The 8487-nt window shown below is 33.1% G+C and overlaps 1 pseudogene; it reads left to right on the top strand.

Annotated features, from left to right (window-relative positions):
* Positions 1-5908: 5908 nt before the first annotated feature.
* On the top strand, positions 5909-7039 carry LOC111702842 (nuclear receptor subfamily 2 group E member 1 pseudogene; annotated as a pseudogene).
* The last annotated feature ends 1448 nt before the right edge of the window (positions 7040-8487 follow it).

The raw sequence follows: 8487 nt of genomic DNA on the forward strand, positions 1-8487 counted from the left end.
AAATTGATCTCACTGGAAGAAGATGACCAATCCGGTTTACTGTCTTGTTATGTCTTCTGCAGTCTGTAAGTAATATACAGGGTGAGTGTAAAAAAAACCCGGATTATCGATGTTTTGGACAGCATTTTTAAAATGTTTTTTTTCCGGATTTTAGGCATAAATAACAAAATTTGATAAGTAAATTAAAAGATATTTTTGAACGTTAAAAAAAACGGGAAACCAAATTTTTTTTAAAATTAAATATTGAAAAATGTTTGGGGAAAATTATTATAATATTGTTTCCCAAAAATTTCACAAAAAAATCATCAAAAATTGAAGAAGATATAGCAAAAAATGTAATTTTCTTATCACATTTTATTTTTTTATGCCAAAATCATAACCAAACAAAAATTTTGAACATTTCGACCATTTGAACCCTTCTCCCTTTATCAGAGAAACCACAAATTAAAATTAAACGGTTTAAATAAACAAAAACATGAATATCTAATTAATACTTGATCAACCAAAGCTTTTAAGAGCACCGTTGTAAATCGGACGAATTGTCACCTTTGTCTCTTGGAGAGTTAGTTCAAATAACGAAACAGTTCTTTTAAGGAAAAGTTTTTAACCACAGAAAACTTAAAAAATGCTAAAAGTTATTTTACTCCTTTAAAATTGGTTTATTCCCATGTTTTGTGAATACACCTGACACACAGTACACTAGAGTCAGCTGTTGTACAGTGTGTTTATATCTGTAGTGTTGACAATGTTTTACCTGGAGATGTCTATCCTCTAGTATCCTCTATTCTACTAATATACAACCTCCGTCCTCAGCTCTACTTTACTCTACTCTTTCTATAGAGATAAAGAGAAATTTTCCCAAATTATGAGAGTAAACTTTCCTAAGAATCGACGAATTCAAGGGACTGTTTACGAATCAAGGATGTTATCTTATGGCGGGGGGGGGGGCACAAACTGCACGATGGGCCCCTCCCCTTGAGGCTAAAGGCGGGGGGTTCTAAAGGAAATGACTTATTGTAATTGAAGAATGGGGAGAAGAAAATGTTACCCCCCTTCTCAAGACATACTGCATGGTAATATCAAATCATATATATTGTACACGGTACACCTACACAGCACACTTTAATAGTAAGGCTTAAATGCTTAAAGAGCCTATATAAAAAATGTCTGACGTTTGTTTAGCAAAATTATTTTTTACTCAAGCTATACTTCAAGATATTTCCACTTATAATAGTAATACCTACACTTTTCTTTTGATATGTAATCATAGTTAAATTGTATCAATAAAGTGACATATTTTAAAATCGTGTGTGTTCCCTTTATTTAAGAAAATATAGATCAAGGAAGTGAAAGTAAGTTAACAAAAAGTTGTGAGCCTAATCGGCTTTAATAAAGAGAATTGTTTTGCATCCAAGAAATTAAGAATATAAAAAAATCTGAAAACAGAAAGTAAATTTTAGCATATCGTTTGGAACAAAATTAAAAAAGGGAATTTTCAGGTCATAAATAGAGAGAAATGGTGAAAACTATATGATTTTGTTTGCTAGAAAGATGCAAAATTCTTGGATTTATTATAAAAATAGAGGGGCATTTTCACATTGACAAAAACTTCAAGGATCTCCTATATATTACAAAATATCAAGTATTACTAATCCTGCAGAGATATGAGATATATTACTTATGGTGCAGGCATAAGAGATCGAATTTATAAAGAACATATGTATAAAGAACATATGTATAAATGTCTTGTTTTAGTATATTGAATAAAGATATTACTAAACCTGCGGGAATAAGAGATATATTACTAAACCTTCAGGCATAAGAGATATATTACTAAACCTTCAGGCATAAGAGATATNAGTTATATCACGAAACCTGCGGGAACAAGAGATATATTACTAAACCTGCGGGATTAAGAGTTATATCACGAAACCTGCGGAAACAAGAGATATATTACTAAACCTGCGGGATTAAGAGTTATATTACTAAACCTGCGGGAATAATAGACATATTTCTAAACCTGCAGGAATAAGAGATATATTACTGAACCTGCAGGAATAAGAGATATATTAATAAACCTGCAGGATTAAGAGTTTTATTACTAAACCCGCGGGAATAAGAGATATATTAATGAACCTGCGGGTTAAGAGTTATATCACGAAACCTGCGGGAACAAGAGATATGTTACTGAACCTGCGGGATTAAGAGATATATTACTAAACCTGCGGGATTAAGAGTTATATTACTAAACCTGCGGGAATAATAGACATATTTCTAAACCTGCAGGAATAAGAGATATATTACTGAACCTGCAGGAAAAAAAATATTTCTGAACTTGCGGGATTAAAAGATATATTACTAAACCTGCGGGATGAAGAGATATACTACTAAACCTGCGGGATTAAGAGATATATCACTAAACCTGCGGGAATAAGAGTTATATTACAAATCTGTGGGAATAAGAGATATATTACTGAACCTGCGGGATGAAGAGTTATATTACAAAACCTGCGGAAATAAGAGATATATTACTGAACCTGCGGGATTAAGAGATATATTACTAAACCTACTGGAATAATAGATATATTACTAAACCTGCAGGATTAAGAGATATATTACTAAACCCGCGGGATCAAGAGTTATATTACTAAACCTGTGGGAATAAGAGATATATTACTAAACCTATGGGAATAAGTGATATATTACTAAACCTGCGGGATTAAGAGATATATTACTAAACCTGTGGGAATAAGAGATATATTACTAAACCTGCGGGATTAAGAGTTATATTACTAAACCTGCGGGAATAAAAGATACATTGCTGAACCTGAGAGATTAAGAGTTATATTACTAAACCTGCAGGAATAAGAGATACATTGCTGAACCTGCGGGATTAAGAGTTATATTACTAAACCTGCGGGAATAAGAGTTATATTACTAAACCTGCGGGAATAAGGGATATATTACTTATCCTGCGGGATTAAGAGTTATATTACTAAAACCTGCGGGAATAAGGGATATATTACTAAACCTGCGGGATTAACATATATATTACTAAACCTGCGGGATGAAGAGATATATTACTAAACCTGTGGGAATAAGAATTATATGACAAATTTTTTCCTTTTTGAGTTTTTGAGGGCGGAAAAATTATTTTGATCTAACGATCTTTGTTTAAGTTTTGTTTGTTACAAGGACTGGAATAGTGAACTAACGATCTTTGTTCAAGTTTTGTTTGTTACAAGGACTGGAATAGTGAACTAACGATCTTTGTTCAAGTTTTGTTTGTACCACGGACTGGAAAAGTGATCTAACCATCTTTGTTCAAGTATTGTTTGTTACCAAGGATTGGAATAGTGATCTAACCANCCCCCCCCCCCCCCCTCTTAGTAACTCAAATATTTGATTAATGTATTCACAGTATCGAATCTAGAAACAAGACTGATGTGAGAAAATGAATTTAAAAATTCAATGAAAATATAACCTTGATATTGCTTCATAAAAAAAAATTTATTTGCTATCGTAAGTTGTTTTTACAATTAATTAATAGTTTAGATATTTTGTAGTATATATTCATAACTTTAATGAAAAGTACATAATATATTATTATAAGTTTTAAAACAGTATGTTTAAAGAGCTGAAACATATGCTCAGAGTTCAATATCGGATCAAAACACATTTAAATTGAAGAACTAATAAAAATGTTAATACTTTTTAACATATTGATTTCAAAAGACATACATAGAGGTGGGTGGGGAGGGTATTATCAACTGTGTACTTTGAATTTTCACATTTTTTTTGTTAAAATTTTAAAATTTTAGGAATTTCTACTATCACTCTACAGCTAGCGACATTTTTGGCTTGAAATACATATCAAATAATTGATATAAACTGAGATTTAAATGTTTAGGTTCAATTGTCAGAAAGTCTTCAATTTCGAACCTATGTAAATGGAAATTTATAACATTTTTTGTTTTAAAAGGGTTGTAACACTTAAAAGTCAGCTCGGTCTAAAAGTTTATTTTAAAAATGTTCATAATGTGTGAATTGCTGATCATAGGCACAAAATTTACAAAATGATGTAAAAGAGGGAAAGGGGGTGGGTTGGTGGTATTAAGATCGCATTAAGCAGCAATTAATCCTGAGTTCGCATCCAAAATTGTAAATAAAAGCACCGAGATTTTATATTATCATTGCTGAAAGCTCCTCTTGTATACCCATATATTACTAAACCTGCGGGAATAAGAGATATATTACTAAACCTGCGGGAATAAGAGATATATTACTAAACCTGCATGATAATTAAATACATTGCATGGGACCAACGCCCCATGAAACCTAGGATCAGGAAGACNGGATACTGGTATTAGAACGGATAAACCTCCAGGTTGACAATATGACTATCCCAGGCTGAGCTGAGTGTCGGTCAACCCGTTTAGACGTTCACCAGACTAGGCCGGCGCCAGTTAAAGATTCATTATTTTTCCAACACAGAATTGACAAATTCACAGATTCAAATCGATATATTAAATTATTGAAAAAGGGAGAAATAGACTGCAAAAATAGACTGCAAAAAAAGAAGAATAAAGTGTCAACTTCTATTTAAGGATTAAGATTTTGGAATCAGAATTGTAAAATTGTAAAAAAACTCTAAATATGTCTGGACTGTCTGAAAATAGACGTCACGTTTTGATATTATATATATAAATTTGGCTTGTCTGTTTGTTTGTATCCAATAAACATCAAAACGACTGAACCGATCGTCCCAAAATTTTTTGTGGGACCTCATGTGGCCTTAGGGAAGGTTTATGAAGGATTAAAAAAAAATGTGTTTTTTAATTTTGTAAAAAAAATTAAATTCTTGAAAATCCGCGATTTTTTTTAAAATCAGCGATTTTTTTAAAATCCGCAAAATTTTTTCTTCTTTGTTTTAAAATGTAAACAAAAAGAAAATGTTCACAATTTAAAGAGAAGCTGGGCGCAAAGCGCCCTAAAAGCCTAAAAAGATGGGCGCGAAGCGCCTTGAATTTCTAGTATTTCCAATCAAGAAACGTTGATATTCTAAAAGCAAATTCTATCACAAGAAATAATAAAAAGTTTAAAATACGATAAATCCACACATGATGATTCTAAAGTGAAGGCAAAGAAGGGATAACAAATTTTAAACGTGACTTTCTTTTGCTACACTTTTTTACAGATTTTTGTTTCACTAAAACATGTCTTCGTAGTCTTAATGCGATATTTCAAATTTTATCAGGATGAAAATATGAAAATATGAAATAATTCAATATCCGTGAAAAATAAGTTTTGATTATACTAGGGATTTTTTATTGAAAATAGTGTAAAAACTTGTAAACATATTCATCTGTGCACATTTCAGTTAATTTTTTTATGATTTTACCACCATATTTCATGTATCTTTAAAAACATCATAGTTAATTGCATTAATTTAATAAAAAGGAAAAAATATATATTTGTGAAATTTGAAATAATGAAAATTATTAATTGCAAGGAAAAACTAAAAACTTTCTGTACAAATATAGGATGGGGGGAGGGGCCTCTACTCTGTATATGAATATCATGCCAGATTTTTTTTAGAATTAATACTAAAATTTAAATTATAAATTGTAATTAATTTCTGATGGTCGAAGTGAAAATGAATAATTTGTTTGATTAGGTTTATATTTTATTGAGATGTCAGGTTGAACAGATTGTCCCAAATTAATCCAGTATTTGTCAAAAGTGACAGATTTGGGATTAACGCGGGAACCACTACTCTGTTCCCCCCGGCTGAAGCTGATCCAATCCTCCAATCAGAGTCGAGTATTAATTTCAGCGGTTCCCACCCCCACCCTCCACCTATATATTCCAGCGGAGCCGAGGGGTAGAACCAGTCTTTAATCAACTTCAGCAAAGGATGGTCGTGAACAATCTCTCCATGGCTTTCATGTCAAATCAACATATGAGTTTAAAATCTGAATCCGGATCTATGTGCTCCAGTAGCCGAATTCTGTACGATGTACCTTGTAAGGTTTGTGGAGATTACTCCTCTGGAAAGCACTATGGTATTTTTGCTTGTGATGGCTGTGCAGGCTTCTTTAAAAGATCAATAAGACGAGGACGAGAATATTTGTGTAAATCTAGAGATGGAGGTTCATGTAAGGTGGATAAGATGCATAGGAATCAGTGTAGAGGATGCAGGCTCAACCGATGTTTAGAGGTTGGGATGAATAAAGAGGCTGTTCAGCATGAACGAGGACCAAGGACTGCAACTATAAGACGTCAGATGGAACAGATGCAATGCGAATCCTCCAAATATCAACCCTATCTTCCTCTCAGCCCTGTATCCTCTCCTCATTCTTCACCTTCATTCTTCCATTCCTCAAGATCTCCTCCGGTCTCTATCCGTTCTCCATTCTTCTGCTCTCCAGCTCCAATAACACCTCCTCCCTCCAATCCCAACAATCCAGCAGATATCTGTGAGACTGCTGCCAGAGTTTTATTTATGAATTCCAGCTGGCCGGCCACCCTACCCTCCTTCACTACCCTGAGTAAGGATGAGCAGGTCAATCTATTCTCCGACTCCTGGATTCAGCTCTTCCTCCTGGGGTGTAGTGAGTTTATCTCCGCGGCAGATATATCCTGTCTTATCTCTGAATGTTCAACCCTGTCTCTGGAGAAGGTTCAGGAACTAAGAGATCTTCAGGATCTACTCATCAATCTCCGAGCTCTGAACCTGGATCCTACTGAGGTTGCCTGTATCAGAGCCATTCTCTTGTTTAAATCCAACCTTGAGATTCAGAATACCTTAGCAACCTACGTGACCATGAGAAGACCAGACCAACCCTTGAGGTTCGGTTCTATCCTGCTCCTGCTCTCCTCCCTGTCCAAGGTGGAATCCTCGACAATCCACAACCTCTTCTTCAGCAACACTATTGGAGAGGATGTTCCTATAGCTAGAGTAGTTGTTGATATGTTCAAGAAAACACAGCTTTGAACCTCATAGTTTTATAATTATAATAGTTATTAACGATAAATATACATCTAGTCATACTATCTATCTCGTTTTATTCAATACTAGCTTAAGCACCCGGCGTTGCCCGTGGAATTTGAACAAAAAATCTAATTTCAAAGATTTTTTTGCCTACGCTACTCCTCGAATACGCATTGGTTCTCTTAAATGATTTCAGCCCATTCGGTCTAGCCGTTTGGCCAGCTATAGCTGACATATATATTTATGAGCGAAAAGCTTTAGTAAAAATAAAAAATAAAAACCCAACGTCGCCCAGGTTTCTCATAATTAATCCCGCCGTTTACTCGCCCTTGGTCTCAAATTACGATTTTAAATATTTGTCCCAATAAAAGTCGACCCATTTAACTAAGAATCTGAACTGAACATTCCGGTGGTTCTCCCGAGTTCCCCAGTCAAAATTTAAGGCAAATTGAACAAAAGGGTTCATCAGTTATGATCGGACATCCAAACAAACAAACATAAATTACTTCTTTATATATATGTATATTGTATATGATATGAGGCAATGTAGAGAGATACTGTGATTTAAAGGTTGCAAACTCTCAAGCAAAAATTGATGAGAGTTTTGCCAATTACTTCTTAAAAACTAAAGCTAACAATAAGTGCTTTTTTTGCTAAAATGTTCATGTAAAGGGCTACTGAAAAACATAAGTGAGTAAGAGCGGTAAAATTGTAGTCCAAGGCTGCGACACTCTAAAGTCGAACCAGTCTTAAAATTTTATGAGACTTTTCATAAACAGGTTAAATGAATAGATGCCAGCAGACAGCATGAGATTAGTATTTCAAGAAATAAAACCAACAAAGTTAAATCTCAACATAAAAAATCATTTAAAGATATCATCACATAATAAATGGAATAATTTTTAAAATGGAATAGAATGAAAAATATGATTTCTTCAAAATATTTCAAACTTAAGCATTAAATAATTGAAAAAGGTTTCTAACATTAGACTTAAATATTATTTTAAACTTTGAATATTATTTTAAACTTTAAATATTATTTTAGAATCCATTTAAAATTTTTAAACTGAGTATGCAGTGTTTTGGAAAACTTCTTTCGGATTCATTTGAGACATCTTAAACATTTAAAAGATCTGTAGATCCCGAGTTTGAGCGCAAATTCGACGTTCAAAACTCCTACTTTGGGGGTGGACACGTTTTCAGAATTAGTTTTTTTAAATCATTGAATAACGACGACATAAATGTAAAAAAGTTCTACAATAAACTACAGACGTCATGTATAGGAACATGTTGAGAAATAAAAAATTAATCTTATCATCGAAAATAAGTAATCTTGTTCAATTATTGGTTTCTATTTTCTCATTATTCTGGTTTCTCATTATTCACAAAGATTTTCGCAGATAAATTCAAAGAAGATAAGAAATTCAATATAATTCAGCATTGATTTATTGACAAAGGATTTGAGTTTTTGCCACAAATCCCAATTTTATAAT

The sequence above is a fragment of the Eurytemora carolleeae genome, unplaced genomic scaffold, assembly GCF_000591075.1.
Source record: "Eurytemora carolleeae unplaced genomic scaffold, Eaff_2.0 scaffold107, whole genome shotgun sequence".
NCBI lineage: Eukaryota > Metazoa > Arthropoda > Copepoda > Calanoida > Temoridae > Eurytemora > Eurytemora carolleeae.